The 17,185-nt window shown below is 52.1% G+C and overlaps 1 protein-coding gene across 2 annotated transcripts in view; it reads left to right on the forward strand.

The window, feature by feature from the left end:
• Positions 1-1,308: 1,308 nt before the first annotated feature.
• PALD1 (phosphatase domain containing paladin 1) overlaps positions 1,309-17,185 on the forward strand; it is an 82,758-nt gene continuing 66,881 nt past the window's right edge. Inside the window, exon 1 of one of the 2 annotated variants that reach the window (XM_032609289.1) lies at positions 1,309-1,382. The gene's annotated coding sequence lies outside the window, so the exon portion shown is untranslated. Of the gene's footprint in view, positions 1,383-1,503; positions 1,788-17,185 lie in introns of those variants that run through there. The other variant, XM_032609288.1, reaches the window with a different exon arrangement.

Here is a 17,185-nt window from a genome sequence, read left to right on the forward strand (position 1 = left end):
GGGCCTCAGTTTCCTCATCCACTAAAAGAGGGATAATAAAAGTAGTTATCTCATAGAATCATCCAGTGAGGCACTTGAGACCTGGGTGCTGGAGACTTGGTAAGAGCACCACAGATAACAGCCATTCCGCTTGTCTTTATTTGTCCTTAGGGCTCCCGTGGACTGCAGGGCCTGCCTGCCCGGCTCCTAGCCCAGCCCCTCTGGCCTGACTTTGGAGAGAGGCGAGGCCTGCGCTGCCTTCATCCTGGGGAGACTCGGACTTCACCGACTCCTGCTGCAGCCCTGATTGTGGGTGAGGCCGGTAGTGACAGGTGAGGAAGACCGATTTCCCCAGTGTGGAGCAGAGTGAAGGAAGAAGTGACTCACCAACCACAGCAAAGCTCATCTCCCCCAGAGGAAACAGTGGCGAGAGAGCGAACGCACTTGGGTGAGTTTGGGGGCACGCGCCAGCGGAGGGCTGGCATGGGCTGCTGGGGCATCGGGGTGCGCCTGGTTGGGCTACCGTGCCCGGTCAGTGGGATCAGTGGGAGGCGGGGATAGGGCCTCTTGGGGGTGGGGATTGTACGTATCACTGTAGGGAGCCATGGGGTGGGGGCAGAGGGACCCCTCCCCTCCCAAAGTTTCTGCCTCATTCTTCCCTTTTCGCCTCCGGGGACTGAGGGTGTCTAGGGCTTGGGAGAAGCCCACGATTGAGTGGACAGTCTGCTTTTTTTTTTTTTTTGCGGTACGCGGGCCTCTCACTGTTGTGGCCTCTCCCCTTGCGGAGCACAGGCTCCGGACGCGCAGGCTCAGCGGCCATGGCTCACGGGCCCAGCCGCTCCGCGGCATGTGGGATCTTCCCGGACCGGGGCACGAACCCGCGTCCTCTGCGTCGGCAGGCGGACTCTCAACCACTGTGCCACCAGGGAAGCCCGGACAGTCTGCTTTTTAAGGGCTCAACCGTTGACTCCTGTGGTGGCTGAGGTCCAGAGAGGGCAATCGCCTAGCTCAGGTTGCACAGCACAGCGAGGATTCTTCCGGTGCCCAGCTGCTTGTCTCGGTCCCGCCGAGGCTTGGCCTGGCTTTAAAAAGCAGAGAGCGGCGAGGGCCAGCCGATTTCCCGGGGAGCTGGAGTCTGGGAGGGGGTGTGGCGCCGAGAGCTTTTGCTTCTTTCTCCTGCCAGGGAGGCTGGATGTAGGCTTTGGGCTTCTTCCAGAACTAGACGAACTAACGACAAGGGAAGAGAAGCTGGCTTCCCAGGCCGTCTCCCCCGTCCCAAACTTTTCCTCGCACGCGGAGGGTGGATGGGCGAAGGGAGGAAGCGGGGCCGGGAAAGGTGGGGCCAGCCGTTCCCTCCCCGCCAGGCTGCCGCGGCTCTGGAATGCCAATCGGGACGCTGCTTGGTGAGTGTGTCTTTAAATCCGAGACCCCCGCCCCCTTGGCGGCTGGGGCCGGGGCTCGGGCTGGCCGGGCGGCGGCGGGCTAGGTGATTGGCGGCCTGGCCGGATCCGCCCCTCGGCTTGGGGGTCGTGGGGCACGCGGAGCGGAGCGGCGCGGCGCGCTCGGGCTGGGGCGGGCAGGTCTCTTCGCCGGCGAGCGGGGGCTCCTTCTCTCTTGGCCTCGCCTCGTCGCGCCCGTCCTGCCAGCCTCCGGAACCGCCTCTGCCCACGGATGGGCTGGGGAAGTTGGGAGGAGCCAGCCGGACCCCGCGCCGGGCGCGACCCGCCGCTGCCTGACTCGGCGCCCGCCGTTCGGGCGCAGCGCGCCAGCCGCAGGAGCGCGGATGCCCCGGAGTCGCGGGCTGACAGGTACCGATGCGTCCGGACCCGGGCTGGCGAGGGAGGGCTGATTCAGGAGTTCTCTGGGCACTCTCGGGCCGGGGCTGCTCCGACCACCCACTCCCCATCCCCCAGATCGCACGCCTCCCTGGGCTCCGCGGAGAAGAGAGGTCCCGGGCCCCCACCCAAACCCGCGCGGGATCATTGCCTGGGAGAGAAGCGGAACCTCACATATTAAACAGTGAGGAGTTACTGAGTCGTTCTGTCTGTCCGGCTCTGGGCTACCGACTTCCTCGAGGAGGTTTCCCTCGGACTGGGGTAGATGTGAGCTGGCGACACCTCCACTCGTAATGGCTAAGCCTGGGGCAAGGCCCAAGAGCTGGGCTTCCTGTGCAGCTGCGGCGAGGCAGGACGCTTCATGATCCACACTTGGGGTCCCTGGGCTCGTCTTTAGGGGCTTGAGGCCCACGGCACCGGGAAGAGTCCAGAGAACCCAGTGGGTGCAAGCTTTGATGCTGGGCCTCATCTGATCCTTTCCTTCTGAAGGCCTGGGTCTCCGAGGGGAGCCCCCTTTTCATCTTCAGAGGTTTTTCCTGAAGGGGCAAGAGGCCTGTCAGAAAGCAGAGTGCAGTGTGCGGGAGACTGTTGCCCTGGACTTTCGAAAGTGGCCAGGGTGTTTGGAACCTGTTCTTATCTCTTGGGGAGTCAGAAATGGATGAAAAGCTCCCTGACTTCAGGAAGCGTCCCAGCTTCCCTACTCTCTCGACCAGAATTCCAGGCACTGACTCCTTGGCTTCCTGCAGAGCAACCTGGACCCGTGACTGAGCATTTCTTAAATGCCAGGGAGGGTGAGAGTGGTGGAAGGTGTTGGAGGGTTCTCCCCTTAGGTGGCTCAGCCCCACGGGGGGAGACAAGACATAAACACAAAGAAAGTTGGCTAATACAGGGTTTCCATCTCAGTTCTGGACTAATAGTAATACTAGTGGAAATACCAAGAGCATACACATGATTAATTGCTGAGTGAGTGATACGGTCTGCAGTTGCTAGGGGAGCTGGGATGCAGTTCTCAGGCAGCCGTGCAAATATGTTTAAAATGTTCTGTCTCCATACCCATCCTTTGTGATTACCGTGCTAGTGGTTAGGCCCTCTCACCACTTCCATGGACAGGGCGCAGCTGGAGTGTGCCCCAGCCCCACTCCCAGGTGTTTTTTGTTTTTCTGCTGGTGGATTTCTGAAGAAGCATATTTGGTTTCTGGGGTCAGGCTAACCATAGGACTCTCCCAACCTCCTTGGGGCTCTTGAGGTTTAGGGTCTAGATCCAGCCTTACAGGAGGAAGTCCTCTCTTCCTTTCGGAAGAGCCTCTATCGCTGGGGGCTGGGGATGAGTTTGTCAGGCTGGAGGCCCTGAGCCAGACACTGTTTCCTGTGAGTGCAGACAATCTTCCCCTCGCTGGCCATCGGGGGTTGGAGTTGGGGTGTTGGAGGTAGGCAGGCATGGCAGGGCTGGTTTGAGGTGAGTGGTACCTGGGGCATCCTGACCTCACTTCTGAGGTTCTGCTTTGTCTGGGGCTCTGCCCTCTCTCGCATCATCCCTGGCAAGTTTCTGTTTTCTGGAACACTTTGCAGAGGTGGCAGTGTGCTCGTGCCTGTGGCCTTGGGAGCTGTTCTGGGGGTTCGTGTTGCTGAACTCACCCTTTAGCCCTTGGCCGGCACTGTGAGTCCTTGGGTGAACACACCCACCTGCCTCCAAACAGGTGGCACACACAGGGTCACCTGGGCACAGGTGGGGAATGCTGGCATGAGAAGAGATGTGCGTGCATGCTCAGGTTTATAACTGTGTGGGCAAGGGCAGTGAGGAACTGGATACAGATGGACACGAAGGCAATGGAGGTGGGCAAGCAACCCAAGGCACAGATATGTGCAGGGGCAGACAGTGAACACACAAGTGTGGACCACGCACAGGCCGCAGGTACTCTATAGATGGACCTATGCTATCATGGAGATTTGGCTGATGGAAGTGGACAGACATATAGGTGGGCTCACGGAAGCACAGACAGGGATGTGAGCTGACATTCACCAACGCGAGACATGGAGCCACATGGACGTGGCTTGAATCCTGGGCAGACATGGAGTTGGCTCTGGGCACCTGGGACACAGACAACACAGCACTCATACCTGCTGAGTCTTCCAGCAGCAGAGGGCAGAACACAGTCGGAGGTGGGTACCGAGATATAGTCCGAGGCAAGTGCTGCTCAGTTATCCCTGTGACTCTGCATGGCAGCAGTGCCTGAAAGCTGACCTGTTTGGGGTGGAGGGGGTACAGGTGCTGTGTGGTGTGGCTTCATTTCTGGACTCCCGCTTTGGAGTTTGAAGACCCCAAAGGGCTCAGTATCCTCTGTTTCACCCTGAGAGTTCTTTGACCTCCCTCCTCCCTAAGTTACAGGGCTGGGTGCATGCCTTAAACACCATCAGGGACTTCTTGAACTTTGAGGCTCATGTCCCCTGGGTCTCCAGAGCTTCCTGAAGTGAGGTCATGTGGTCAGGGTAGGGGAGGTACCTGGCTGGGGACTCTCCTTCTGAGCCCAAGCCTGAGGGTTTTTGGCAGGGAAGGGACAATCCCAGGGAAAGAGAAAGAGTAGACATGCAGTTGGGTCTTTGATGAGACCTTTGCTTTCTGGTATGGACTGCCCCTCCCCCAAACCCTTGGACAGGGAAGGCCCCCCTGCCCCCAATCTGGCTATGGCTCAACCTGGAGATTGGGAGATACAGCTTGACGCTAACTCACCCTGTTACCTGGGCAAGTTACTTAATGTCTTAACTAACTCATCTTTAAAGTGAAACGTCTGATCTTTAAAATGGTGCCAGTAACCCCTTGCCCTTGGGGTGTGGTGAGGGTTAAATGTGAGATAATCAGTGGAAAGTGTGTGGCCCAGGGTCTGGCACAGAGCGAGCACTGTCAGTGGAGCCTTGGTGACCAGCCTTCCCCTGTGGCCAGGACTCTCCAGAGCTGCTTCAGCAGCCAGGTGCCTGGCCCTGGGAAGGAAGGCTAGCAGGCCAGGCACCTCTGGTTTGAAAGATGGAGGCCTTTGTCCTCACCTCCTGCCCACCAGTCGCTCCTTAGCCCTGTGGGACCTCTGCACGCCTGCAGGCAGGATGTATGAAGCTTGGGTCTGCCTCCTGCTGGGCCTCTGGGAGGGGAGCCAGTGGTTTGCTAAGAATAGCCCCAAATTATGGCTCTGCCTCTCAGCGGGCAGCCGTTCATCTTCCCAGCCTGGGCCAGGGGGCTTGCAGATGGGCCTTTTGTGTTTCCTGGAACTGGTGCTCAGCACCGGGATGAGCTTGGGAGCAGCAGGCCGGATCTGGGAGGAGGCCCTGCTGTTCTTCCTAGGTGTTTGGCTGGGACCTGGGGAAAGAGAAGGTCCGGGGAGAACTAGCCTTTAAAATCTCTGAGTTCCTCTTCCACTTAGAGCTTGTCCTGACAAGTGACCCATCTTCCTACCCCTCAACAGACCTGTAGCGATTAAGAATACTGGGGGCTTCCCTGGTGGCGCAGTGGTTGAGAGTCCACCTGCAGATGCAGGGGACACAGGTTCGTGCCCCGGTCCGGGAAGATCCCACATGCCGCGGAGTGGCTGGGCCCGTGAGCCATGGCCGCTGAGCCTGCGCGTCCGGAGCCTATGCTCCGCAACGGGAGAGGCCACAACAGTGAGAGACCCGCATACCGCAAAAAAAAAAAACAAAAAAAGAATACCGGGCCCGGAACCAGACCACTATGGTCTGAATTTCGGCTTCCTCTCTTGTTAGCTGTATGGCACCAGACAATTCACTTAACCTCTCTGTGCCTGATTCCCTTGTGTAGCAGGATTAATGATAGTAACTCCCTTATGAGAATGTCACAAGGGTGAAAGGAGTAGCACATGGAGAGCCCTTGGGATAGTGTGTGGCTCATAGTAAGTGCTCAGTAAACATTAGGTGCTTCTATTACCATGGTTCCAGTTAATCTCAGCAGAGGGAGAGACCTGTGAGGCCACAGAGGCCAGGCTGTTTGCACAGTGCCTTATGGTGGAAAGGCAACAGGATGGCTTCTTGGTTCCAATTCCTGGGCTTTCCTGCCCCCAGGTTCAGTATGAGGTGCAGGGGACCAAAGGTGAGTGAGACTCAGTCCCTGCCAGATGAGAGAGGCACAATGTCTACCTTCTCCCACTGGTACCTTCCCAGGGCCTGTGCCAGCTGTGATTGGAGCCAGAGGGAGGGAAGGGCTTGCCTGGGGACGGGGTGGTGCTTCAGGCGGGCTTTGAAGGATGGCCAAGAGTTTGCAAGGATGAGAAAGGCTTCCCAAGCAGGATGAGCAGCCCATGCAGAGATGTGACAGCTTGGCGTGTTTAGGGAACGTGAGAAGATCCACGGACCTGGGGTGGGACCCATGCTCCGCACTCCTGGCCTGTCAGGAGAGACCTTTCTGCGACCTGCTGTCCCTCCCACACTGGGCTCAAAGGCAACCCTGGTGTGCCTCTTAGGACATAAGCTAGAGGTCCCCCGGAATTCTGACCTCCCCCTTTCTTTTAAAGAATCACATTCACTGTCCCCCCGTTCTCCAGGGGACCTTCCCACCCTCTTATAAATGCCTGCCAGCCCTTCCTGGGACCCCTCATTATTGAGCTGGGGACTCCAGACTGCTCTCACCCCAGCATCAACATGCCTGTTTTTGCTCTTAGCTGAGGTGCCTATAGGTTAACAGGTCCCCTTCCTCAGGAATGAACTGAAGCCTTTGAAACCTCTCCTAAGGAGTGAATGTCTAATAGTAGAATTAGAAGGTGTTTTATTTCCTGTAACTGACACGTGGACTGGCTTTAGCTCTGAAGGATGCCCCTGCTTGGGCTGGAGCTGGGGCACACGGGTGAGGGAGAGACATGGGGCATCTGGGGTTACCTCCATGCCCATGGCAGGCAGTAGAAAGCATCTTGGAACTGGGTGTGCCGCTCCTAACCCTGCTGGCTCCCAGGGAGCAGGGCTTTCAGAAATTCCAGGAGGAGGGAGGGTGTGGTGCTGGGACAGCTGTGGGTGCACGGCTTGGCTTCTCTCCCTCGCCCATGAGAAACAGCCCCACTGCCAAGAGGCTGGGTCGGGGGCATGTCGGGGGGCGAGGGAGGAGAGAAGTGAGTGCCCTCAGATGACCTTGGGCTTTGCCAGGCTCTGCATGCTGCTGAGCCCCAGGCCCTGCCTATCTGCAGGTGGTGTGTCTCCTGTCCTGGCCCTCCCCAGACTGGAGGACCGGGACACTGGGCATTTTTGAAGATTCTGTTTAGAAAGCACAGAGGGGAACTTCTCCCCTTTTCCTTTTCCTTTTCTTGGAACTGCAGACCCCAGGAAGGAGTTCAGCCCTCTCCTGCCAGTCACAAAGTGGCTGGTGGACGTGTCCACTTCGACTGCTGCCCTCTAGTTACTGAGTCCTTCTCCTGGGTCCCTGACGTTGGTGCCGACCCCTCAACTCCCCAGGGCCCTGACTGGCAGGGCCTAGAAGACCTCATCCACCCTGGATCTGATCGGAACCCCCCCTACCCCCATCCTTGCTTTAGCCTTAGTTAGACCACCCGCTTGGTAGTGCTCACTCCCTGCCCCCGTGGCAGCCCTGTCTGTTGATGGAGCTCGCAGACTTTGGGAGTCTCCTGCAGGTGCTGTGCTGGCTTGCTCTGAGGCCTGTCGGGAAGCTCTGGTTTTCGAATGCCGCAGAGCCAAGGGCCTCTCTGGAGATCGGCCCCGGTGCCGCAGAGCCTTCCGGGGAAGTACAGAGCAGGTCTTTCTCTTCTGCTGGGAGTAGATGCTCTAAACTGGGTCTGAGGCATCGGTGGATAAGCCCGGGACCAGCAGTTGACTGCTTCCTCTGAGCCCAGTTTTCTCATCTGCAAAATGGGCGTAATAAATTTTTACGTCTACTTAAAATTAAAAAAAAAAAAATTGAGGTGAAATTCACTTGACGTAAAATTGACCATGTTGAAGTACACAGTCGAGTGGCATTGAGTACATTCGCAGTGTTGTGGGACCACCACTTCCATCAAGTTCCAAAACATTTTCATCACCCCAAAGGAAGAAGACCCCTTTCTCATTAAGCACTGACTCCATTCCTTCTACCTCACTTAGAAAGGAAGTTTTATTGAGGTACACATACCATAACAGTCACCCAGCCTAGGGGGCAGCTGGCTGAGTGTCGGTGAAGGCCATGGGCGTGCAGCCCCACTCCAGTCGAGTGCGCAAACGCTTCCATCACCCAGAAGCTTTCCTGGGGCTCCCCTGCCGTCAGTAGCCACTCCCACGCCTGGTCCCAGGCCGCTTATCTCCTGTCACTCTGGTTTTGCTTTTTTCTAGATTTTCACATAAGTGGACTCAGGTAGATAATAGGTATTTTTTATTTCTGCCTATTCTACTAAGCGTAATGTTCTCGAGTCTCGTCCACGTTGTCTTGTGTTCCAGGAGTGCCTTCCTTTTTCATCCCAATGTGTGCGGGGAGCATAGCTTGCTTACCGAGCTTCCAGTTGATGGATGTCTACCCTGCTTTTGAAAATGTTTTCAGTTAAAACAAAATTAAGTAGTTATCTTTATGAAGGATTCAGGTAGTAGCTTCAGAGAGAGAGAGAGAGAAAGTAAAATCTGAAAGCCACTTCCCCCTCCTGACTTACTCTCTTCCCCCGAGGCATCCCTCTCAGCAATTTGTGAATATCGCACCGTTTTCTTTTCTGTGCCTCTGTGTGAGTTTTTGTAGTTTTGATTTGGGGATATAGATGGGATGGCACTTGGTCCACGGTTCTGGGGCCCACTTCTTCACTTAGCCCTTGGTCTTGGGGGTGTTCCCAGCACAGCCATATGAGTTCTCCGTGTTCCCTGGGAGCCAGCCCTGAGCTGAGGGCTCAGAGGTGGGGGCCTGGGCCAGATGAAAAGGTGTCCACTCCCTCCCCCTCCCCCGGCTCCGAGCTGGGGCTCAGTGAACCTTTGGGGAGACAGAAGGCGGCTTCCTGGAGGTGGTCAGTTCCAAGAGGTTTGTGGAGGGAGGGAGGCATTGGGACAAAAGGGGTCCGTCTGTCAGGGGTGGACGTGCACTCCTGCTGGCTTCACCAGCGCCTCCTACCCAGCAGCTGCCGGCAGGGGCTTCCTCTTCCTGTCTCTGTAAAGTGCCACTGGAAGGAATAGTCCCGAGGAGAGGGAGATTTGCTGGGTCGACAGAAGATGGGCCCTTGAGGCCTCCCTTCTTGTTGCCGCGGAGTTGCTCCTTGCTGAGGCTGGAGGCAAGCCGCGTGCTTGGATCGGGACCCTGTCCTGCGGGCAGGCTGTGCTGGGCGAGTGTGGGTGAAGGGTGGGGATGTCGGCTGCCTCCCCAGGATGGGGACTGCCTGTGCTCAGATGTGCTGGCTCCTGGCTCTACGCCATCCCCAGCCAGCCGGGTCACTGAGGTGCTGAACCTTTATTGTCATGCTTCTTTCCTTGAGGCTGCCTCTGATGTATGAATTACATTCCTTGCATACTTACTGACTTTGGTCGTTTTCATTGTTTTTAAGTTTTTCCGAATTTAATAATCAAATAGTGCCTTAATACTGTTGTGTGAAGTGGATTCCAAGAGGTAAGAATCCTGTGTTGTGGTGTCTGAGGCCAGCCACCTGCTCACCCAGGGTGGGCTTGGCTTGTGATTTAGGGTTTCATCTTAGCCTCTGTCTCCTGAGCCCTTGGGCACAGTATAGGGGGAGGAAGAGTAGAGTAGGCCTGGAAGGGAAGCCCTGAATAGGTGGGTTTGTTGATTTCCCTGTGATTTTTACAGCGTAATTCAGCTCAAACCTGGGTAATAGGTCGACCCTCCCCCCACTTTTAAAAATAGCTTTATTGAGTTTTAACTCACAAGCCATACAGTTCAGTGATGTAAAGTGTACAGTTCAATAGCTTTTAGTGTATTCAAAGAGTTGCACGGCTGTCACTATAGTCTAATTTTACATTTTCATTAAACCAGAAAAATACCCTGTACTCATTAGTCATCAGTCCCCACCCCACAAGTCTACTTTCTGTCTCTATAGATTTGCTTGTTCTGGACATTTCATATGAATGGAATCATAAGTATGTCTGGACTCCCTTTTAAAGGAAAGAAAAAGCCTCACCTGTTGATTTAAATTTTCTTATTAGAATATAACTTAAATGTACAAATATAAAACTAGGTGTAAGTGCCTCAGACTTACATAGTTTTTACATAAGTATAAAGCAAACATGAAATAAAGCCAGAATAAAACTAATAAAACCAGAAAGCTGGCCCATTTCAAATGAGCAATGTTAATTTAATTGGAAGGATGTGAACTGAAATGAAATTGCCGTCGTTGGGTTGATAGCAGAGAGCTGGCCCCTTGTTTCCCCTGCTTCTGTCACTTGTGCCTGCTGGGCGGGCTGGCTGGCTGGTTGGTTTGGGGTGATTCTGATTACGGTTGTCCCTCGGCAGCATCCTGGGTGGGGGGATTGGTTTCAGGACCCTCACGGATTCCAAAGTCAAGATGCTCAAGTCCCTTATATAAAATGGCACAGTATAACCTATACACATCCTCCCCTATCTTTTAAATCACCTCTAGGTTACTTATAATACCTAGTGTAATGTAAATGTTATGTTGATAGTTGCAAATACAATGTAAATGCTATGTAAATAGTTGCCAGCACACAGCAAATTCAAGTTTTGCTTTTTGGAACTATCTGGAATTTTTTCAAATTTTTTCAATCTGAGGTTGGTTGAATCCGAGGGTTACAGAACCCAAAGATGTGGCTGGCCGACTATACCCACATTTGAGCCTGAACTGCCAATGAGTAATCCCCAAATGGCTGTTTTAATAGTACACCACTTGATAACCTGGAAAGCTGGCTCATTTGATCAAAGATACGGGTGTAATAATGGCGTTATTGAAATCTGCATATAGCGGCTCTTAAGCCCACTTCTCGTGGGAATCAGGAATTTGGCACAGAGATGGGCTTTGCTCTATTCACACGGATGCTCTCAACACGAACACAGTCCTGACTGCTAAGAGATTGGGCCTTTGAACTGGGCACATCCAGGCTGCCCTGGGCTACAGGGTGGCTCAGTTCTCCACCCCACCCCCTTCTCTTCTTTGAAGCACAAGCTTTGTTGGTGGCGTGTGCAGTGATGTCATTTGGCCTTCACAAAGAAGGAACTGGATCAGAAACACAGGAGCAGGCCGGAGCCCCAGATTGCTCAGCAGCACTTGCTTCTGAGACGGTCATTTGGATGTCCCAGGGCATGCTCTCATCACTTAAAAATTTTTTTTTATTATTATTTTTTAACATTTTTATTGGAGACTTTTTTAAATCGAGGTGAAATCCATATAACATAAAATTAGCTGTTTCAAAGTGTACAATTCAGTGGTATTTAGCACATTCACAAAACTGTGCAGCCATCACGTCTACCTAACTCCAAAACATTGAAAAAATTTTTATTTTATTGTGGTAAGAACACTTAACATGAGAACTACCCTCTTAACAAATTTTTTTTGCGGTACGCGGGCCGCTCACTGTTGTGGCCTCTCCCGTTGCGGAGCACAGGCTCCGGACGCGCAGGCTCAGCGGCCATGGCTCACGGGCCCAGCCGCTCCACAGCATGTGGGATCTTCCCGGACCGGGGCACGAACCCGCGTCTCCTGCATCGGCAGGCGGACTCTCAACCACTGCGCCACCAGGGAAACCCATAATATCTTATTTTTGACTATAAGGACAATGCTGTACAGCGGATCTCTAGAGCTGATTCACTTTGCTTAACCGAAACTTTGTGCCTGTTGATTAGTAACTCCCCATTTCTCCCTTCGCCCAGCCCCTGGCAACCATCATTCCATTTATGAATCTGACTACTTTAGATCCCTCATGTAAGTGGAATCACGCAGTATTTGTCTTTCTGTGACTGGCTTATTTCACTTAACGTAATGTCCTCAAGGTTCGTCCATGTGGTTGCATACTGCAGAATTTCCTTCTTTTTAAAGACTGAATAATATTCCATCGTGTGTATGTACCGCATTTTCTTTATCCATTCATCCATCATCGATGGACGTTTGGGTTGCTTCCACCTCTTGGCTGTTGTGTCTCATGCTGTAGTGAACATGGGTACGCTAATACCTCTTTTGAGATCCTGATTTCAGTTCTTTTGGATAAATACCCAGAAGTGGGATTGCTGGATCATCTGGAAGTTCTATTTTTAATTTTTAGGAACCTCTGTGCAGTTTTCCACAGTGGCTGCACCATACTACGTTCCCACCAGCAGCGTGCAAGGGGTCCAATTTCTCCACATCCTTGCCAACACTTGTCTTTTGTCTTTGATAATAGCCATCCTGACAGGTGTGAGGTGATATCTCATTGTGCTTTTGATCTGCATTTCCTTGATGATTAGTAATGTTCAGTATCCCAAACATATGCGTCACCCCAAAGGAAACTCCGTATCTATAAAGCAGTCACTCCTGATTCCCCCCCCCCTCCCCAGCCCCTGGCACCACTAATCTACGCTCTTGTCTCTATGGATTTACCTCTTTTGGGTATTTCATAGAAATGGAGTCATACAATACGTGACTTTCTGTGTCTGGGCTTCTTTCACTTGGTGTAATGTTGTTATCAAAGTTCGACTACATTGTAGTGTGTATCAGTGCTTCATTTCTTTTTGTGGCTGAATAATAATCCATTGTGTGAATATACCACGTTTTGTTTATCCATTTATCATTTGATGGACATTTGGATTGTTCCTACCTTTTGGCTGTTGTGACTAGAACATTCATGTACCTGTTTTCAGTTCTCTTGGGTATGTACCTAGGAATGGAATTGCTGGGTCATACGATAATTCCATGTTTAACTTTTTGGGTTTGATATTCTGGAATTAGGTTGTAGTGATGGTTGTACAACAATGTGAATGTATTAAATGCCACCGAATTGTATATTTTATAAGGGTGAACTTCATGGTTATGTGAATTAAATCCCAGTGGTGAGGGGGACAGGGGAGAGCTCATGGACCCCGAAGCAGACATCCTTGGAGTCTGGATCGAGTCATATTCTCAGCTCTGGGCAACCCAGAGTCCTCATCACCTCTTGGGATCCTGTGGACTTCCTGGGTGGTGAGGACTACAGGCTTCAGCCCCATTGTCCCTGTTTGGGGTGGTAGGTGGGAGCTGTCTGCCTCCCAGCCTTAAATCGCCCTGGCCTTTTCTGGCTTCTAAATGAGAGGTGCTCACTGTAGAACTCAGTGCCCTCAGTTTCCCCACCTCTGACGTGCGCCCGTGAGCAGCCAGCCGTGGCCGTGGCCTGGGCTCTGTGGGCAGCAAGGCCTGTAGTGGGTCAGACGTGTGGCAGGTCAGACCTCTGACGCCACCTTCCCCTCTCTGGCTTTCGTATTGCTTTCCAGAGGGAGCTGCACAGGCCTCAGGGCCAGCTCCTCTTTCTTTTCAGGTCTCCAGGGCCTGCTGCTTCCTTCTGAGATTGCTTGGAATGGAGACCATGGCTGCCCTGTCTGTCTGCTCAGCCCTCACTGCACATGCTTCCCCCTTTGTCCCATCTCAGTGAGTGGCAGCCCCGTCCCTTAGTTGTTAGGGCCAAACCTGAAGTCATCCGTGGTTCCTCTGTGTCTCTCACACCTCAGAAACGTGTCAGCAGGTCCTCTTGGCTTACCTTCAAAATGGGTCCAGGATGAGCCATGCTGCGGGCCCAAGCCGCTAGCATCACTTGCGCGGTTGCAGAAGACTCCTAACAGGCGTGTGGCTTCCGTGCTCAGCCCCCGACAGCCTCTTCTAGCACAGCAGCAGGGTGACCTTGTTGGAATGTGAAAGTCAGCCCAGGGTACTTCTCTGCCCCAGGCCCCCCCCACCCAGTAGTTCCTCATTTACCTACAGAGAAGGCTAGTGTCCTTACTGTGGCCTCCATCTAGTACCCACCCGCTCGCTCTCACCCTGCTCCAGCCAAACCGGCTGCCTCATGGCTTCTGCAAAACATTGGGAACACCCCACCTCAGGGCATTTGCACAACTGATCCCTTGACCAGGGATGCTTTTCCTCCCCAGAGCCACATAGCTTGCCATGTAACTTCCTTCAGGTCTTTACTCAAATGTGAAGCCTCCCTTGGATACCCTAAAATTCCGTGCCTTATCTCCATAACCCTTTTCTTTCTTATCAGTTATCACCTCTTGATATACCATATATTTTACTAATTTATATAATTTATTTCTGTGTCTCTAGCTAGCATGTATGAGGCAGGAAGTTTTATTCTGTACTGTTAGCTCCTAGAACAATGCCCTGCACATGGCAGATGCCCCGGAAACGTTTGTAGAATGGCTGCATCAAGAGAGAGTGAATTGGGCCATTTTATAGATGAGGAAGCTGAGTCTCAGAAAGGTTCACTTGAACCTAGTCTCTTGACTCCCAGTGCCCTTTTGCTGAGCCATAGTTCCACCTCCTTCTCTCTATGACCCTGTGTCTAGGGACAGCCATGCTAAACCTCGTGGATTTGAGGCTTCCAAGCTCCCTTTAGGAAGCTCCCTTTGTTAAAATGGTAACTGCGGAGTTGGCATTCATGCGGGTGATGGAACAGCCTGCCCCGTTTGTTGAGCGCTCACTCTGTGCTAGGCGCTGGGCTCAGCAGCTTAGATGGATTTATTTCTCAGTTAAACCTCGCTGAATCCTGAGGAGGAAGAGCTGTCATTTACCCCATTCTGTGAATTGGGTGTGGAGAGCTTTTGTGTGGAAACAGAGAGCTTTCATGTGGGCAAAAATGGAAAGGATCCATAACTTCTTGAACCAATGAGGATGTGTCTTAAGCAATTCTGGTTGCTGTAGGATGTGCTACAGCTGTTTGGAAAAAGTAACATGGCACTTAGTTACTCTGGTTTTTAAAACGCACATGCCTTTTCATCTAAGCAGTCCAAATTTTGGGAGCCTGTCCTAAAGAAGTCAGATTATCAGGACATAAGGCTTTGTGCACAGGGATTGAGTGGCCGTGCCCCAGAGACCACACTGTCTCCTTTCACTTCTGCGTTCTCCCCACGCAGCACCCTGGCATGGGCTGTGTTCCTCTTCCTGGCCTGCTTTTCACGTGGCCCAAACCTTCCTGTTCTTTAGATGTCAAGCATAGGCCTTCCGTGACCATCATATCTACAATATAGACGGTCCCCAACTTACGGTGGTTCGACTTATGACTTTTTGATTTTAAGATGGCGTGAAAGAGATATGCAGTCAGTAGGAACCGTACTTGGAATTTTGCATTTGGATCGTTTCTTGGGCTAGTGATGTGCGGTGCGCTCCTCTCCCGTGATTGCTGGGCAGCAGTAGCCACAGCTCTGTCAGCAACGCGGTCACGAGGGTAAACAACTGATACACGTATAACCATTCTGCACCCATACAACCGTTCTTTTCACTTTTGGTGTAGTATTCAATAAATTACACGAGGGATTCAAACTGTATTATAAAATAGGCTTCTTGTTAGATGATTTTGCCCAACCGTAGGCTAATGTAAGTGTTCTGAGCATGTTTAAGGTGGGCTAGCTAAGTTGTTCAGTAGGTGAGGTGTGTTAAATGCATTTTTGACTTGCGATATGTTCAATTTATGATGGGTTTATTAGGAGGTAACCCCGTCATAAGTTGAAGATCTGTATGTCCTTTTCCTACCTTCCTCATTTTCTATCTCAGCATCTCAGCCCTTGGAGCCCTCATCACAGTGTATGCAATGTGTCACTATTGTATTTCTTTTTTTAAAAAAAAAAATGTATTTATTTTATTTTTGGCTGCGTTGGGTCTTTGTTGCTGCGTGTGGGCTTTCTCTAGTTGCGGCGAGCGGGGGCTACTCTTCGTTGCGGTGCACGGGTTTCTCATTGCTGTGGCTTCTCGTTGTGGAGCATGGGCTCTAGGCAGGCGGGCTTCAGTAGTTGTGGCACGTGGGCTCAGTAGTTGTGGCTCACGGGCTCTAGAGCACAGGCTAAGTAGTTGTGGCACCTGGGCTTAGTTGCTCCGCGGGATGTGGGATCTTCCCGGACCAGGGCTTAAACCCGTGTCCCCTGCATTGGCAGGCGGATTCTTAACCACTGCACCACCAGGGAAGCTCCACTATTGTATTTGTTTGTTGACTCCCTCCCTCTCTTTCTCTCTGTTGTGGGAACGTCTGCTCCCAGGTTCCTATCTGGTTGACATGGTTAATACTTAGTAGCTCTTTGTTGAATGAGTAGTGATACAATGAAATGACACACCACCATTAAACAGACAGGGTTGGAGTTATATGTAATTAACTGGGAGGGGCTGTTTGTGTTGTCTTGCTAAGGAAAGAAAGCTTGTTGTAGAAGGAAGCTTAACTGGTGGGCTCGGAGGGGGATGAGACAGGCATAAACTTTTTCTTTATACATCCTTGTTTGACTTGTGGCACTAAGTACACATTTCGTAATAAAAAATGTGGCCAACAGCAACAAAAAAAATCACAGAAGAAAAGATCATATCCAGTCAGAGGGAGCATGAGGACTTGAACCCTGGTCCTTGTGACTCCCAGCCTGTGTTCTTACCCACCACCCAACACCTTCCATAACCTTTCCACATCCAGCTTCGCAGTGTCACCTCACTGCAGCCCTCAGAGGAGGACAGAGTATGAGTTATTAGCTGTTTGTATTTTATTTTGTAAATTGAGGTCGAATTTTCAGACAGTAAACCAGGGTGTGGTTTGATGAATTGTTACACCTGTGTAACCCATACCCAGGTCAAGATATAGAACATTATCCGTGGCCTGGGAGATTCCCTGGGGTCCTTTCCCAGTCAGTTACCAGACGCCCCCATCCTCTCAAGTGGCCATGCTTCTGAATGCCTTTCAAGGATGAGTCTTGCCTGTTCTTGATTGGATGTGATTGGAACCGTATGGTATGAGCTATTTTAATCTGGCTTCTTCTGGCTTCTTCCTCTCAACATGAAGTCTGCGATTCATATGTGTTGCTACAGCCTGTCTTTTTCATTGCTGTGTAGTATTCCATTGTGTGGATGTATCACTATATATATATATTTATTTTTCCCTGTAGATGGACTTTTGCCTAGTTTCCAGTTTTGGGGGGATTATGAGAAAAGCTGCTGAACACTCTTGCCTGTGGACACAAACACTCACTTCTCTAGGATGTAGATCCAGGGGTGCTTGCTGGGTGCTGGGATAGAACCCAGAGGTAGATCCAGTGTAGATCCAGAAGGGGAAGTACTTGCTCAAGGTCACATGATGACTCATGGGTAAAATCAGCCTATCTACCCCACCCCCAAGCCCTCTCACCCTGCTCTTACCAACACTTTCCACCCCTGGCCTGCTTCTTCTCACCCCAGCCTTGTGGAGGGTCAGACCCCTCCTCGTACTGGAAAGACCCTCACTGAGCGGCTTCGTCTGGGGCTGGCGCATGCCTGGCTGGGACCGCCTTCTCC

The sequence above is a fragment of the Phocoena sinus genome, chromosome 16, assembly GCF_008692025.1.
Source record: "Phocoena sinus isolate mPhoSin1 chromosome 16, mPhoSin1.pri, whole genome shotgun sequence".
NCBI classification, from domain to species: domain Eukaryota; kingdom Metazoa; phylum Chordata; class Mammalia; order Artiodactyla; family Phocoenidae; genus Phocoena; species Phocoena sinus.